Here is a 16097-nt window from a genome sequence, read left to right on the forward strand (position 1 = left end):
ATAATGTATATATATTGTTAATCTGTTGTCTAGGACCCTATAAATGTAAGGAGGGAGGGGTCTTATAACCCCTCCCCTTCTATGAATACAACATAAGCATAATCAATTATTCTAATACATCAAACATTTGGTAGAGCCCCAATCATGACCCCTAGGTGAACCTCTAACACCCACTGCAGTAAAAGATAAAATGATTGAAGACTAGTTATGACCAGAATTTTTACCATTCATGTCTATGGCCATTGAAATGCATAGGGATTTATGCAAATATGGTTGTAGTGTGAAAAGTACAAGTAGTATCAAATAATTGTATTCAATCAACCTGATCAGTGGCAGTATTGGTGTTTTAAAGTTGTTTTGGTGTTGGTAGCTTTTATGGTTTTGGCGCTACAGGTAGCAGTGGAAGGAGAATAATAAGAAGACGAAGTATGAACAATTTCCAAAGTTCAGCAAGCACGCCTGATAAATGCACTATAAATAAAGTCCACCATTTTGTCCCTAATCGTCTGTGGCTGAACTATTGTTCCAACTTTTTTGCTCTGATTGTAAAATGCACACATGCTGCATGTTGCTTTCTGCTGGCTGCTTTCTGCCGGCTGCTTTCTGCTGGCTGCAGGCTGCTTTCTGGCGGCTACTTTCTGCTGGCTGCTTTCTGCTGGCTGCTGGCTGCTTTCTGCCGGCTGCTTTCTGGTGGCTGCTTTCTGCTGGCTGCTTTCTGCCGGCTGCTTTCTGCTGGCTGCTTTCTGCTGGCTGCAGGCTGCTTTCTGCCGGCTGCTTTCTGCTGGCTGCTTCCTGCTGGCTGCTTTCTGCCGGCTGCTTTCTGCTGGCTGCATGCTGCTTTCTGCTGGCTGCAGGCTGCTTTCTGCCGGCTGCTTTCTGCTGGCTGCATGCTGCTTTCTGCATGCTGCTTTCTGCTGGCTGCATGCTGCTTTCTGCTGGCTGCTTTCTGCTGGCTGCATGCTGCTTTCTGCCGGCTGCTTTCTGCTGGCTGCATGCTGCTTTCTGCTGGCTACATGCTGCTTTCTGCTGGCTGCTTTCTGCCGGCTGCTTTCTGCTGGCTGCTTTCTGCTGGCTGCTCTGCTGGCTGCTTTCTGCTGGCTGCATGCTGCTTTCTGCTGGCTGCATGCTGCTTTCTGCTGGCTGCTTTCTGCTGGCTGCATGCTGCTTTCTGCCGGCTGCTTTATGCTGGCTGCATGCTGCTTTCTGCTGGCTGCATGCTGCTTTCTGCTGGCTGCTTTCTGCTGGCTGCATGCTGCTTTCTGCCAGCTGCTTTCTGCTGGCTGCTTTCTGCTGGTTGCTTTCTGCTGGCTGCATGCTGCTTTCTGCTGGCTGCATGCTGCTTTCTGCCGGCTGCTTTCTGCCAGCTGCTTTCTGCCAGCTGCTTTCTGCCGGCTGCTTTCTGCATGCTGCTTTCTGCTGGCTGCATGCTGCTGGCTGCTTTCTGCTGGCTGCTTTCTGCTGGCTGCATGCTGCTTTCTGCTGGCTGCATGCTGCTCTGCTGGCTGCTTTCTGCTGGCTGCATGCTGTTTTCTGCTGGCTGCTTTCTGCTGGCTGCATGCTGCTGGCTGCTTTCTGCTGGCTGCTTTCTGCTGGCTGCATGCTGCTTTCTGCCGGCTGCTTTCTGCTGGCTGCATGCTGCTTTCTGCTGGCTGCTTTCTGTTGGCTGCATGCTGCTGGCTGCTTTCTGCTGGCTGCATGCTGCTGGCTGCTTTCTGCTGGCTGGCTGAATGCTGCTGGCTGCTTTATGCTGGCTCCATGCTTCTGGCTGCTTTCTGCTGGCTGCTTTCTGCTGGCTTCATGCTGCTGGCTGCATGCTGCTTTCTGCTGGCTGCATGCTGCTGGCTTGCTGCTGGCTGCATGCTGCTGGCTGCTTTCAGCTGGCTGCTTTCTGCTGGCTGCATGCTGCTGGCTTCTTGCTGCTGGCTGCTTTCTGCTGGCTGCATGCTGCTGGCTGCTTTCTGCTGGCTGCTTTTTGCTGGCTGCTTTCTGCTGGCTGCTTTCTGCTGGCTGCTTTCTGCTGGCTGCATGCTGCTGGCTGCATGCTGCTTTCTGCTGGCTGCATGCTGCTTTCTGCTGGCTGCATGCTGCATGCTGCTTTCTGCTGGTTGCATGTTGCTGGCTGCTTTCTGCTGGCTGCATGCTGCTGGCTGCTTTCTGCTGGCTGCATGCTGCTGGCTGCTTTCGGCTGGTTGCTTACTGCTGGTTGCTTTCTGCTGGCTGCATGCTGCTGGCTGCTTTCTGCTGGCTGCATGCTGCTGGCTGCTGCTGCTGGCTGCATGCTGCTCTGCCGGCTGCTTTCTGCTGGCTGCATGCTGCTTTCTGCTGGCTGCTGCTGCTGGCTGCTCTGCCGGCTGCTGCTGGCTGCTCTGCTTTCTGCTGCTGCTTTGCTGGCTGCATGCTGCTTTCTGCTGGCTGCATGCTGCTCTGCTGGCTGCTTTCTGCTGGCTGCATGCTGCTCTGCCGGCTGCTTTATGCTGGCTGCATGCTGCTTTCTGCTGGCTGCATGCTGCTTTCTGCTGGCTGCTCTGCTGGCTGCATGCTGCTCTGCCAGCTGCTTTCTGCTGGCTGCATGCTGCTTTCTGCTGGCTGCTCTGCTGGTTGCTTTCTGCTGGCTGCATGCTGCTTTCTGCTGGCTGCATGCTGCTCTGCCGGCTGCTTTCTGCTGCTTTCTGCCAGCTGCTTTCTGCCGGCTGCTGCATGCTGCTTTCTGCTGGCTGCATGCTGCTGGCTTTTCTGCTGGCTGCTTTCTGCTGGCTGCATGCTGCTTTCTGCTGGCTGCATGCTGCTTTCTGCTGGCTGCTTTCTGCTGGCTGCATGCTGCTTTCTGCTGGCTGCTTTCTGCTGGCTGCATGCTGCTGGCTGCTTTCTGCTGGCTGCTTTCTGCTGGCTGCATGCTGCTTTCTGCTGGCTGCTTTCTGCTGGCTGCATGCTGCTGCTGGCTGCTTTCTGTTGGCTGCATGCTGCTGGCTGCTTTCTGCTGGCTGCATGCTGCTGGCTGCTTTCTGCTGGCTGGCTGGCTGCTGGCTGCTTTATGCTGGCTCCATGCTTCTGGCTGCTTTCTGCTGGCTGCTTTCTGCTGGCTGCTGCTGGCTGCTGCATGCTGCTTTCTGCTGGCTGCATGCTGCTGGCTGCATGCTGCTGGCTGCATGCTGCTGGCTGCTTTCTGCTGGCTGCTTTCTGCTGGCTGCATGCTGCTGGCTTCTTGCTGCTGGCTGCTTTCTGCTGGCTGCATGCTGCTGGCTGCTCTGCTGGCTGCTTTTTGCTGGCTGCTCTGCTGGCTGCTTTCTGCTGGCTGCTTTCTGCTGGCTGCATGCTGCTGGCTGCATGCTGCTCTGCTGGCTGCATGCTGCTTTCTGCTGGCTGCATGCTGCATGCTGCTGCTCTGCTGGTTGCATGTTGCTGGCTGCTTTCTGCTGGCTGCATGCTGCTGGCTGCTTTCTGCTGGCTGCATGCTGCTGGCTGCTTTCGGCTGGTTGCTTACTGCTGGTTGCTTTCTGCTGGCTGCATGCTGCTAGCTGCTTTCTGCTGGCTGCATGCTGCTGGCTGCTTTCTGCTGGCTGCATGCTGCTTTCTGCCGGCTGCTTTCTGCTGGCTGCATGCTGCTTTCTGCTGGCTACATGCTGCTGCTGGCTGCTTTCTGCTGCTTTCTGCTGGCTGCTTTCTGCTGGCTGCTTTCTGCTGGCTGCATGCTGCTCTGCTGGCTGCATGCTGCTTTCTGCTGGCTGCTTTCTGCTGGCTGCATGCTGCTTTCTGCCGGCTGCTTTATGCTGGCTGCATGCTGCTTTCTGCTGGCTGCATGCTGCTTTCTGCTGGCTGCTTTCTGCTGGCTGCATGCTGCTTTCTGCCAGCTGCTTTCTGCTGGCTGCATGCTGCTTTCTGCTGGCTGCTTTCTGCTGGTTGCTTTCTGCTGGCTGCATGCTGCTGCTGGCTGCATGCTGCTTTCTGCCGGCTGCTTTCTGCCAGCTGCTTTCTGCCAGCTGCTTTCTGCTGCTTTCTGCATGCTGCTTTCTGCTGGCTGCATGCTGCTGGCTGCTTTCTGCTGGCTGCTTTCTGCTGGCTGCATGCTGCTTTCTGCTGGCTGCATGCTGCTTTCTGCTGGCTGCTTTCTGCTGGCTGCATGCTGCTGCTGGCTGCTTGCTGGCTGCATGCTGCTGGCTGCTTTCTGCTGGCTGCTTTCTGCTGGCTGCATGCTGCTTTCTGCCGGCTGCTTTCTGCTGGCTGCATGCTGCTCTGCTGGCTGCTTTCTGTTGGCTGCATGCTGCTGGCTGCTTTCTGCTGGCTGCATGCTGCTGGCTGCTTTCTGCTGGCTGGCTGAATGCTGCTGGCTGCTTTATGCTGGCTCCATGCTTCTGGCTGCTTTCTGCTGGCTGCTTTCTGCTGGCTTCATGCTGCTGGCTGCTTTCTGCATGCTGCTCTCTGCTGGCTGCATGCTGCTGGCTACATGCTGCTGGCTGCATGCTGCTGGCTGCTCTGCTGGCTGCTTTCTGCTGGCTGCATGCTGCTGGCTTCTTTTTGCTGGCTGCTTTCTGCTGGCTGCTTTCTGCTGGCTGCTGGCTGCTTTTTGCTGGCTGCTTTCTGCTGGCTGCTTTCTGCTGGCTGCTTTCTGCTGGCTGCATGCTGCTTTCTGCTGGCTGCATGCTGCTGGCTGCATGCTGCATGCTGCTGCTGGTTGCATGCTGCTGGCTGCTTTCTGCTGGCTGCATGCTGCTCTGCTGGCTGCATGCTGCTCTGCTGGCTGCTTTCTGCTGGCTGCATGCTGCTCTGCCGGCTGCTTTATGCTGGCTGCATGCTGCTTTCTGCTGGCTGCATGCTGCTTTCTGCTGGCTGCTTTCTGCTGGCTGCATGCTGCTTTCTGCCAGCTGCTTTCTGCTGGCTGCATGCTGCTGCTGGCTGCTTTCTGCTGGTTGCTTTCTGCTGGCTGCATGCTGCTTTCTGCTGGCTGCATGCTGCTGGCTGCCAGCTGCTTCCAGCTGCTGGCTGCTTTCTGCTGCTTTCTGCTGGCTGCATGCTGCTGGCTGCTCTGCTGGCTGCTGCTGGCTGCATGCTGGCTGCATGCTGCTTGCTGCTGGCTGCATGCTGCTGCATGGCTGCTTTCTGCTGGCTGCTTTCTGCTGGCTGCATGCTGCTGCTTTCTGCTGCTGCATGCTGCTCTGCTGGCTGCTGGCTGCATGCTGCTGGCTGCTTTCTGCTGGCTGCATGCTGCTGGCTGCTTTCTGCTGGCTGGCTGAATGCTGCTGGCTGCTGGCTGGCTCCATGCTTCTGGCTGCTTTCTGCTGGCTGCTTTCTGCTGGCTTCATGCTGCTGGCTGCTTTCTGCATGCTGCTTTCTGCTGGCTGCATGCTGCTGGCTATGCTGGCTGCATGCTGCTGGCTGCTTTCTGCTGGCTGCTCTGCTGGCTGCATGCTGCTGGCTGCTGCTGGCTGCTGGCTGCATGCTGCTGGCTGGCTGGCTGCTTTTTGCTGCTGGCTGCTTTCTGCTGGCTGCTTTGCTGGCTGCATGCTGCTGGCTGCATGCTGCTGCTGGCTGCATGCTGCTTTCTGCTGGCTGCATGCTGCATGCTGCTCTGCTGGCTGCATGCTGCTGGCTGCTTTCTGCTGGCTGCATGCTGCTCTGCTGGCTGCTTTCTGCTGGCTGCATGCTGCTGCTTTCTGCTGGCTGCATGCTGCTGGCTGCTTTCTGGCTGCTTTCTGCTGGCTGCATGCTGCTTCTGGCTGCTTTCTGCTGGCTGCATGCTGCTTTCTGCTGGCTGCTTTCTGTTGGCTGCATGCTGCTGGCTGCTGCTGGCTGCATGCTGCTGGCTGCTTTCTGCTGGCTGCTTTCTGCTGGCTGCTGGCTGCTGCTGGCTGCTTTCTGCATGCTGCTTTCTGCTGGCTGCATGCTGCTGGCTACATGCTGCTGGCTGCATGCTGCTGGCTGCTTTCTGCTGGCTGCTTTCTGCTGGCTGCATGCTGCTTTGCTGCTGGCTGCTGCTGGCTGCATGCTGCTGGCTGCTCTGCTGGCTGCTTTTGCTGGCTGCTTGCTGGCTGCTTTCTGCTGGCTGCTTTCTGCTGGCTGCATGCTGCTCTGCTGGCTGCATGCTGCATGCTGCTCTGCTGGTTGCATGCTGCTTTCTGCTGGCTGCATGCTGCTCTGCTGGCTGCATGCTGCATGCTGCTTTCTGCTGGTTGCATGCTGCTGGCTGCTTTCTGCTGGCTGCATGCTGCTGGCTGCTTTCTGCTGGCTGCATGCTGCTGGCTGCTCGGCTGGTTGCTTACTGCTGGTTGCTCTGCTGGCTGCATGCTGCTATGCTGCTGGCTGCATGCTGCTGGCTGCTTTCTGCTGGCTGCATGCTGCTTTCTGCCGGCTGCTTTCTGCTGGCTGCTGCTTTCTGCTGGCTACATGCTGCTGCTCTGCCGGCTGCTCTGCTGGCTGCTGCTGGCTGCTGGCTGCTGGCTGCATGCTGCTCTGCTGGCTGCATGCTGCTCTGCTGCTGCTTTCTGCTGCTGCATGCTGCTGCCGGCTGCTTTATGCTGGCTGCATGCTGCTTCTGCTGGCTGCATGCTGCTGCTGGCTGCTTTCTGCTGGCTGCATGCTGCTGGCTGCTTTCTGCTGGCTGCATGCTGCTGCTGGCTGCTTTCTGCTGGTTGCTTTCTGCTGGCTGCATGCTGCTTTCTGCTGGCTGCATGCTGCTTTCTGCCGGCTGCTGCCAGCTGCTTTCTGCTGCTGCTGCCGCTGCTTTCTGCATGCTGCTGGCTGCATGCTGCTGGCTGCTGGCTGCTTTCTGCTGGCTGCATGCTGCTTTCTGCTGGCTGCATGCTGCTTTCTGCTGGCTGCTTTCTGCTGGCTGCTTGCTGGCTGCTGGGCTGCATGCTGCTGGCTGCTTTCTGCTGGCTGCTTTCTGCTGGCTGCATGCTGCTTTCTGCTGGCTGCTTTCTGCTGGCTGCATGCTGCTTTCTGCTGGCTGCTTTCTGTTGGCTGCATGCTGCTGGCTGCTTTCTGCTGGCTGCATGCTGCTGGCTGCTTTCTGCTGGCTGGCTGAATGCTGCTGGCTGCTTTATGCTGGCTCCATGCTTCTGGCTGCTTTCTGCTGGCTGCTTTCTGCTGGCTTCATGCTGCTGGCTGCTTTCTGCATGCTGCTTTCTGCTGGCTGCATGCTGCTGGCTACATGCTGCTGGCTGCTGCTGCTGGCTGCTTTCTGCTGGCTGCTTTCTGCTGGCTGCATGCTGCTCTGCTGGCTGCATGCTGCTTTCTGCTGGCTACATGCTGCTTTCTGCTGGCTGCTTTCTGCCGGCTGCTTTCTGCTGGCTGCTTTCTGCTGGCTGCTGCTGGCTGCATGCTGCTGCTGGCTGCATGCTGCTCTGCTTTCTGCTGGCTGCATGCTGCTCTGCCGGCTGCTTTATGCTGGCTGCATGCTGCTCTGCTGGCTGCATGCTGCTTTCTGCTGGCTGCTTTCTGCTGGCTGCATGCTGCTTTCTGCCAGCTGCTTTCTGCTGGCTGCATGCTGCTTTCTGCTGGCTGCTTTCTGCTGGCTGCTTTCTGCTGGCTGCATGCTGCTTTCTGCTGGCTGCATGCTGCTTTCTGCTCGGCTGCTTTCTGCCAGCTGCTTTCTGCCAGCTGCTTTCTGCCGGCTGCTTTCTGCATGCTGCTTTCTGCTGGCTGCATGCTGCTGGCTGCTTTCTGCTGGCTGCTTTCTGCTGGCTGCATGCTGCTGCTGCTGGCTGCATGCTTCTGCTGGCTGCATGCTGCTTTCTGCTGGCTGCTTTCTGCTGGCTGCATGCTGCTCTGCTGGCTGCTTTCTGCTGGCTGCATGCTGCTGGCTGCTTTCTGCTGGCTGCTTTCTGCTGGCTGCATGCTGCTTTCTGCCGGCTGCTTTCTGCTGGCTGCATGCTGCTTTCTGCTGGCTGCTTTCTGTTGGCTGCATGCTGCTGGCTGCTTTCTGCTGGCTGCATGCTGCTGGCTGCTTTCTGCTGGCTGGCTGAATGCTGCTGGCTGCTTTATGCTGGCTCCATGCTTCTGGCTGCTTTCTGCTGGCTGCTTTCTGCTGGCTTCATGCTGCTGGCTGCTTTCTGCATGCTGCTTTCTGCTGGCTGCATGCTGCTGGCTACATGCTGCTGGCTGCATGCTGCTGGCTGCTTTCTGCTGGCTGCTTTCTGCTGGCTGCATGCTGCTGGCTTCTTTTTGCTGGCTGCTTTCTGCTGGCTGCTTTCTGCTGGCTGCTTTCTGCTGGCTGCTTTTTGCTGGCTGCTTTCTGCTGGCTGCTTTCTGCTGGCTGCATGCTGCTGGCTGCATGCTGCTTTCTGCTGGCTGCATGCTGCTTTCTGCTGGCTGCATGCTGCTGGCTGCTTTCTGCTGGCTGCATGCTGCTGGCTGCTTTCTGCTGGCTGCATGCTGCTGGCTGCTTTCTGCTGGCTGCTTTCTGCTGGCTTCATGCTGCTGGCTGCATGCTGCTGGCTGCTTTCTGCATGCTGCTTTCTGCTGGCTGCTTTCTGCTGGCTTCATGCTGCTGGCTGCATGCTGCTGGCTGCTTTCTGCATGCTGCTTTCTGCTGGCTGCTTTCTGCTGGCTGCTTTCTGCTGGCTGCTTTCTGCTGGCTGAATGCTGTTGGCTGCTTTCTGCTGGCTGCATGCTGCTGGCTGCTTTCTGCTGGCTGGCTGAATGCTGCTGGCTGCTTTCTGCTGGCTGCATGCTGCTGGCTGCTTTCTGCTGGCTGCTTTCTGCTGGCTTCATGCTGCTGGCTGCATGCTGCTTTCTGATGGCTGCATACTGCTCTGCTACCTGCTTTCTGCTGGCTGCTTTCTGCTGGCTGCATGCTGCTGGCTGCTTTCTGCTGGCTGCTTTCTGCTGGCTGCATGCTGTTTTCTGCTGGCTGCTTTCTGCTGGCTGCTTTCTGCTGGCTGCTTTCTGCTGGCTGCTTTCTGCTGGCTGTTTTCTGCTGGCTGCATGCTGTTTTCTGCTGGCTGCTTTCTGCTGGCTGCTTTCTGCTGGCTGCTTTCTGCTGGCTGCATGCTGCTCTGCTGGCTGCATGCTGGTGGCTGCTTTCTGCTGGTTGCTTTCTGCTGGCTGCATGCTGCTCTGCTGGCTGCATGCTGCTTTCTGCTTTCTGCTGGTTGCTTTCTCCTGGCTGCATGCTGCTTTCTGCTGGCTGCTTTCTGCTGGCTGCTTTCTGCTGGCTGCATGCTGCTGGCTGCTTTCTGCTGGCTGCATGCTGCTGGCTGCTTTCTGCTGGCTGCATGCTGCTGGCTGCTTTCGGCTGGTTGCTTACTGCTGGTTGCTTTCTGCTGGCTGCATGCTGCTAGCTGCTTTCTGCTGGCTGCATGCTGCTGGCTGCTTTCTGCTGGCTGCATGCTGCATGCTGCTTTCTGCTGGCTGCTTTCTGCTGGCTGTTTTCTGCTGGCTGCTTTCTGCTGGCTGCTTTCTGCTGGCTGCTTTCTGCTGGCTGCATGCTGCTTTCTGCTGGCTGCATGCTGCTGGCTGCTTTCTGCTGGTTGCTTTCTGCTGGCTGCATGCTGCTTTCTGCTGGCTGCATGCTGCTTTCTGCTTTCTGCTGGTTGCTTTCTCCTGGCTGCATGCTGCTTTCTGCTGGCTGCTTTCTGCTGGCTGCTTTCTGCTGGCTGCATGCTGCTGGCTGCTTTCTGCTGGCTGCATGCTGCTGGCTGCTTTCTGCTGGCTGCATGCTGCTGGCTGCTTTCGGCTGGTTGCTTACTGCTGGTTGCTTTCTGCTGGCTGCATGCTGCTAGCTGCTTTCTGCTGGCTGCATGCTGCTGGCTGCTTTCTGCTGGCTGCATGCTGCATGCTGCTTTCTGCTGGTTGCTTTCTGCTGGCTGCTTTCTGCTGGCTGCATGCTGCTTTCTGCTGGCTGCTTTCTGCTGGCTGCTTTCTGCTGGCTGCATGCTGCTGGCTGCATGATATATCACGATCGGTTGACTAGTATTTACTTCCTTCATAGTGGCATTCAGCGTTCGGTTTACAAGGTGATGTAATAGTGAAATAGGGTTATTCAACCTCCTAGGTCCATTATTGTGTCAAGACTGTCAAGAGGCTATCCAGGGGCAGACTAATGTTAGACAGACAATACATGACCTGGAATCTGTTCCAAAGATGTGTCGATACTGACTTGTTATTTCGGTTATCTTACTGTTCTACTGTGTATTTCTCAAGCTATTCTATTTACCAGCTCAGACATTTTAGTTGCAACAAGTTCTCAGAAGTGGGACAGCTTTTGTCAGGAGATGTGGAACACATGTTTAAGCTTAAACAGTGCTGTGTAACTATAATGCTAAAATAAATGTAACATAAGCAACTATTATTCACTAAAATGTTTTATAAACCTGGCCTACTATTTTTAACAGTTATAACATGAAAAGGCTTTTTCACCTGGTCACAGACAGCTGAAGTCCACACGTGAAGGGAAAAAGTGAAAAGGGGAGAACGCGTAGATACTAGAAAAATCATACAACGAGCAAAGTGATCATGCTGTTTCTATGTGCTTGCTATGAAAGTGAACTGTGTTTGCGTGTGATCAGGTATGTATTCATTATGTTTAAAAAACGAATCCTAAACGGAATGAAACAGGGATAAACATACCTGAATTTGTCCAATAGAAACTCTCGTTTACAACTGTTGGACTAATGATTACAACCTAGATCGGCTGGATGCAGGTAAGACTGTGCAAAGTGGTATTGAATGTGTCACTGTCACCTTGATAACTCAATTATTTTCTCTCTACCTGTGCACCTACATTGTAAACTTTCATTCATAGGCTAGGTTGGAGCAGCCTCATGATGGGGTACAGGGAAAATGTGAGTATCGTGTAGTAGCCTGAACCTATCGATGTTACATTGAGCTGGATGAATGGGAATATGAACGACAATCATCCAATATGCTGTCATAGAAATAAGACTATGCTCATAAAAAATGTAACATTTCCTCCCTCACCGACTGCCACTGGCCTGCAGCATGATGGTGAACTGAGCACGTCTCCAGAGCCACTGAGCTAGTATTAATCCTGCTGTAGAATTCATTGCAGTCACTCAGAAAAAACAATCATGAAACTCGAGAATAAAAAGAGTAGTTAAAAAAAGAATGAATCGTTAGCGAACTGCACATCACTTCTTCACTCACGTAGTAGCCTGTTCCTGAACAAAAGCCTGTGACTTGTCTGATAATGTGATTTTGTTTCACTGAATCTCCATCTGTATAGTTGGTTAATTTTTCTCTGGATGGGCAAATAAGCAGAGGTGGTAGCTCATCTAGTCAGCTGCTCATCTATCACTGATCAGAAACATTTAGCATGCCATAATGTAGCCTAAATCAAGATTATTATTTTGCTATGGACTCGCGGATATGTAAAAGAGTTAAGAACGTACCAAAAGTTCACTCCACAGCTAGCTTGAAATGTTGCCGATGGAGCTATCGAATTTTAGATTTTTCAAAAGCTCAAACTGTTGGTACGTTGTTAAAGAGGGCGGTCATGTGTGTTAGCAAGGCAGAGGTCCCAGGTTTGAGGCTCGGTGTGAGCTAAGCAAGCAGCGTGATATCTGTAACACATCGTAGGCAACTCCAAACGCCTGCTGAGTTTGGAAATTATGAACACCAGACTCACATGCTTTTGAAAATATAGATTGCTATTATTTTCTAAAGGTATCATGATGAAGGTTGTCCAAATTAAACACCCTACTCCTGCTCCTTACTAGGCGTAGAATTTACACCCAGGTGTGCTCATAGAAGGCTTTCGCCGAGGTGGTGCAACGGGTAAAATTCTTAGGTCCAGCATCGAGCGCATTTTAGTATGGCACCCGGCCAGTAATGCTTGATGTACTATATAATATTAACCCCCTAAGGTCGATGTCTCCGCCTCCACGGAAAACTATTTAGCATAACACAAAAATCCCCAGAAAAATCTGTGAGATGAAGCTAGAGATATGCATCTCAATCCACCGCATCTGCCTATGTCGCACATCCTCATCTGCGTTGAATGGCGACAAGCTAGAGAGGTGTCTGTCAGACCATGAGACATCACAAAATTGTCTGTAGCGTCCAAAACGGTTTGGCCTACAAACTGTTATGACCCCTCTATGGAAAGATGAGACTCTCATGAACACGATGGAGTTCTCTGTTTTGCTCTCCGACCCGTCTAAAGTCAGCCGATCTGCCAATTTCTGTCTGTCGCGTCCAAATAGTTTGGGGTACACACTAATACACTAATACACTCAGGCGAGACTCTCACGAACACGTACATGTCGGTTGTTCTGCTCTAGGATGCCCACAAGGCCTCACACGACCAGTTGAAAACATGTATGGAAGTATACAGTGCATTCGGAAAGTATTCAGACCCCTTGACTTTTTCCAAATTTTGTTACGTTACAGGCTTATTCTTAAATTGATTCAATCGTTTTTTTCCCTCATCAATATACACACCATACCTTATAATGACAAAGCAAAAACAGTTTTTTAGAATTGTTGCAAATGTACTAAAAATAAAACACTGAAATATCACATTTACATCAGTATTCAGACCCTTTACTCAGTACTTTGTTGAAGCACCTTTGGCAGCGGTTAGACCCTCGAGTCTTCTTGGGTATGATGCTACAAGCTTTGCACATATGAATTTGGGGAGTTTCTCCAATTCTTCTCTGCAGATCCCCTCAAGCTCTGTTAGGTTGCATAAGGTGTGCATAATGATGGGCAGCCTGGCGCCCTCAAGCACCAGGGAGGAGGAGCGGGGGCAGGCGTGACAGAGAGATGTATTATTTTGAACGAACAAGTTAAAAAGATCCGAGTCAGTATAAAGAGTCGAACTTGCCATTGCTAGAGTGAATAGCAAAATAATCCAGTTGTTTTAGGCTACATAACATGCTAGAAAAATGGTCTGATCAGAAAAATGCTATATTGTTTGGTTGACCCAACTGCTGCGTTTGATCACTTAGTTGGGTTGTTTTCTTTAAAAACTGCTGGGTTATTGATGCTGGGTGCTAGATTATTGGTACTGGGTTATTGAGACATTACCCAGCGGGTCAGACCGGAAGACTGGAGGTGTGGTTTAGTTGTGGTGTGGCATTCAGCTAGTTCTTTTAAGCCACCCATCTGTTCTGATGCATAGTTATCACGTCTAGGTAGCTTCAATGACACTTACAGAAGTGTGAGTTTCCTAAAAGCTGTATGGTGGAGATTTTCTAGGGTTTCCTTTTCTCTACTCTCTCTCTCTCCTATCCTTTTCTTTGAATGGACCAGGAGGCAGCAACAGTAACAGTGACTTAATTAACAGCAGCTGGCGGTGCCTTTCTGGTCCAGTGAAAAGGGCAGAGAAGGTCTGAAGGACTGGGAAAGATGGAAGGGTAACAGTGTCTTGTCTTGCCCGACCTGGCTCTTCAGTCCCCCAGACAACTCGGAACTCCCCAGCATCCAGAACCAGCAATGTACCAGCTGCCTAAGGAGGAGACGACGGACTGCAAGCCTTAAGGGGAGAGGACGGCGCCACCAATCGCCAGAGAGGTATGAGCTTTGTGCCGTCTGACCTGAACTTCCTGGTGAAAGCCCCAGGGCCACAGGAATCATTTGAAGCCAGTTTCAAGACCCCACAGTTGCAAGAACAGTTTTGGTCAAAATTCAGAACGTGCAAAGATTCAGCCCTGTTTAACAAACTCCAAGCATTCCTCCTTTCTGACACATTCTCCACTTATGTGAGAATGCTATTCATTGACTACAGCTCAGCGTTCAAGACCATAGTACCCTCAAAGCTCATCACTAAGATAAGGATCCTGGGACTAAACACCTCCCTCTGAAACTGGATCCTGGACTTTCTGACGGGTCGCCCCCAGGTGGTGAGGGTGGGTAGCAATCCTCAACACTGGAGCTCCCCAGGGGTGCGTGCTCAGTCCCCGCCTGTACTCCCTGTTCACCCACGACTGCATGGCCAGGCATGACTCCAACACTATTAAGTTTGCAGACGACACAACAGTGGTAGGCCTGGTCACCGACAACGACGAGACAGCCTATAGGGAGGAGATCAGAGACCTGGCCGGGTAGTGCCAGAATAACAACCTATCCCTCAACGTAACCAAGATTAAGGATATGATTGTGGACTACAGGAAAAGGAGGACCAAGCACGCCCCCATTCTCATCGACGGGGCTGTAGTGGAGCAGGTTGAGAGCTTCAAGTTCCACATCAGTGTCCACATCAACAACAAACTAGAATGGTCCAAACACACCAAGACAGTCGTGAAGAGGGCACAACAAAGCCTATTCCCTCTCAGGAAACTAAAAAGATTTGGCATGGGTCCTGACATCCTCAAAAGGTCCTAGAGCTGCAATGTAGGAGATTATAACACATTAGATCTGGTAAAAGATGCAAGAGAAAGAACCAAATGTATTATTACAGCCCAGGCGCATTTAGATTTTGAAAGCTAGATGGCAGTAGTGTATGTGCAAAGTTTTAGACTGATGCAATGAACCGTTGCATATCTGTTCAAAATGCTGCATCAAGACTGCCTAAATGTGCCTAATTGGTTTATTAATACATTTTCAAGTTCATAATTGTGCACTCTCCTCTAACAATAGTATGTTATTCTTTCACTGTAATAGCTACTGTAAATTGGACAGTGCAGTTAAATTAGCACAAATTTAAGTTTTCTGCCCATATCAGATATGTCTATGTCCTGGGAAATGTTTTTGTTACTTACCACCTCATGCTAATCACATTAGCCTACATTAGCGGCGATCCCGTAGAGGTTAACATCTTTAGGGCACAGGGACTAACCAACTTGGTCACCATCATTCACAAGACCGACAAGAAAGTTTAACTGGTGCAACTGGCCCCAGTATGCCTCACACCCTACACCCTATAACTGTCACAACCCCCCTACCCGTGCACTTTGAATAGATTGACACACAGCCTCATTTCATAAATGCATTTAAGCTACACTAGATGACCAAAAGTATATGGACACCTGCTCATTGAACAACTCATTCCAAAACCATGGGCATTAATATGGAGTTGGTCCCCCCCCTTTCTAAAAAAAACAAATTACAGAAAATATGTCTTCAAGACAATCATATTGTCAACAAAGCAGCACAACAGAAATATTATGCCAACATTTTAATTTGCAGTGTACAAACTTACCATGATGAACAGGAATGACATTTACTCTCACAAGTGGCCAAAACAAACTAGCTGAAAGCTATGCCCCCAATAGGCCACACCTTCTAACAATAAACTGATTATAGAAACATGGGTTAATTTAAACGTCTGTTACGCTTAATTGGTTCAACTGGCCCCAGTATGACTCATGCCAAACACTATAACCGTACAGGGAGATAGGGACATGGAAATATAATAGGTTGACGCAGACTCATTTCATAAATGCATTTAAAATATAGATGAATTAAAACATTTTAAAAAGCTTTTTTTTTTAAATAGCAATTATTTTCTACGTAGTTTTGATGTGTTCACTATATATAAAACAATGAAATAACACATCATGTAGTAACCAAAAAAGTGTTAAACAAATCAGAAGGTATTTTATATTTTTCAAAGTAGCCACCTATTGCCTTGATGACAGCTTTGCACGCTCTTGCACTCTCTCAACCGGTTCCACCTGGAATGCTTTTCCAACAGTATTGAAGTAGTTTCCACATATGATGAGCAATTGTTGGCTTCGTTTCCTTCACCCTGTGGTCCAACTCATCACAAACCATCTCAATTGGGTTGAGGTTGGGTGATTGTGGAGGCCAGGTAATCTGATGCAGCACTCCATCACTCTCCTTCTTGGTCAAATAGCCCTTACACAGCCTGGAGGTGTGTTGGGTCATTGTCCTGTTATTGTCCTGTTGAAAAACAAATGATAGTTTCACCATCACACCTCCTCCTCCATGCTTCACGGTGGGAACCACGCATGCGGAGATCATCTACTCAGGACCTACTCAGCGTCTCACAAAGGCATGGCAGTTGGAACCAAAAATCTCAAATTTGGACAGATTTCCACCAATCTAATGTCCATTGCTTGTGCTTCTTAGCCCAAGCAAGTCTCTTATTATTATTGGTGTCCTTTAGTAGTGGTTTCTTTGCAGCAATTCAACCATGAAGGCCTGATTCAGTCTCCTCTGAACAGTTGATGTTGAGA

This window comes from Oncorhynchus tshawytscha, linkage group LG25 (assembly GCF_018296145.1).
Source record: "Oncorhynchus tshawytscha isolate Ot180627B linkage group LG25, Otsh_v2.0, whole genome shotgun sequence".
NCBI lineage: Eukaryota > Metazoa > Chordata > Actinopteri > Salmoniformes > Salmonidae > Oncorhynchus > Oncorhynchus tshawytscha.